General features: G+C 44.0%; 1 pseudogene; it reads left to right on the top strand.

The window, feature by feature from the left end:
- The first annotated feature begins 494 nt into the window (after positions 1–494).
- On the top strand, positions 495–657 carry LOC130482196 (U2 spliceosomal RNA; annotated as a pseudogene).
- Positions 658–1,661: the final 1,004 nt, after the last annotated feature.

Here is a 1,661-nt window from a genome sequence, read left to right as displayed (position 1 = left end):
CAGCATTATCCTGCCTGTGTTCCACAGGACCTAGTATATTAGGCATGCTCCTCAGATACTGGAGAGAATATGTATGCATCATGACTAGTATCCATTTTGACTAGTAGCCGTGGATAGCCCTCTCCATGAACATATCCACTCCTCTCTTAAAGCCTTCCAAGTTGGCAGCCATCACCACATCCTGGGGCAGGGAGTTCCACAATTTAACTATGTGTTGTGTGAAAAAAACACTTCCTTGTATCTGTTTTGAATCACTCACCCTCCAGTTTCAGCAGATGACCCCACGTTCTAGTATTATGAAAGAGAGAAAAGCTTCTCCCTGTCCAATCTCTCCATACCTGCATAATTTTATAGACCTCTATCTTGCCTCCCCTTAACCGCCTTCTTTCCAAGCTAAACAGCCCTAAGTGTTTTAACCGCTCCTCATAGGGCAGTTGCTCTAGTTCCCTGATCATTTTGGTTGCTCTTTTCTGCACCTTCTCAAGCTCTATAATATCGCTTCTCTGCCTTTTGGCTAAGAGCAAGTGTAGTATCTACAATATTCTTTTTTAAGTGTGGTGACCAGAACTGTACCCAGTATTCCAAGTGTGGTCTCACCATAGGTTTGTACAAGGGCAGTATGATAGCAGCAGTTTTATTCTCTATTCCTCATCTAATCAAACACTTGGCATCTTCTAAACAACTTTATTTGAAACTTTTGAGTTGCCGAGTCATAAAATATGAAAAGCCTTTATGCTGAAGCATTCCTAGAAGCATTAGGGAGGCTTTGGGGGTTTCTTGGGAAGTTTTCCCTACTGACTTTCTCTCCATTCTTCAGACAGCTACTATAGGGCCTGGATAACACATGAAGGAGCACGAAGGGGTGGAGGGCACCGCTGCAGACTGCAGGGGGTGGATTCTTCGGGATGCTCCTTCGCATTTTAGAAAAGTTCCATGCAAGTAGAAAACCTTCAGGACTTCCACAGGGCCTGCAAGACAGAGCTATTCCCCCAGGCCTATGGTTGAGGCCAGCTACAGTATCTTTCCGTTAGGGCTGCCAGGTCCCTCTTTGCCACCGGCGGGAGGTTTTGGGGCAGAGCCCCATAACATCAATAAATAGAGAACAACATGAATCAGATGGTGCACTTAATTGTGACATAGGCCACAGTAGAAACTGCAGGTAGGGAGGTCAGCATCAATGGAAAGTAGGGTTGCCAACCTCCAGGTACTAGCTGGAAATCTCCTGCTATTACAACTGATCTCCATCCGATAGAGATCAGTTCCCCTGGAGAAAATGGCTGCTTTGGCAATTGGACTCTATGGTATTGAAGTCACTCCCCTCCCCAAACTCCACCCTCCTCAGGCTCTGCCCCCAAAATCTCCAAGTATTTCCCAACCCGGAGATGGCAACCCTAGGTGACAGTAATGATACCACTAAAATTCAGCCAATGGGCAGTTATTGAATCTATTACCATTGTTGGGGTGCTATTTGTATTTCCTGTGTGTCTATGGGAAAAGGTTTTCTGCCTCTGAAAACATTTTCAGAACTATGTGAATCCACTCAATGTGTATTCCAAATTATGAAAGAAAAGTTTTCATTCTCCATTAAGTGTATTCACAATCTGTGTGGGATTTCCTGTTTTTTTTTTAAGTCTAAATGCAATTTTGCATTTTTATCACAA

The sequence above is a fragment of the Euleptes europaea genome, chromosome 8 (assembly GCF_029931775.1).
Source record: "Euleptes europaea isolate rEulEur1 chromosome 8, rEulEur1.hap1, whole genome shotgun sequence".
NCBI lineage: Eukaryota > Metazoa > Chordata > Lepidosauria > Squamata > Sphaerodactylidae > Euleptes > Euleptes europaea.
The sequence above is the reverse complement of the archived record's forward strand: the minus strand, read 5'-3'. Positions and strand labels throughout refer to the sequence as shown.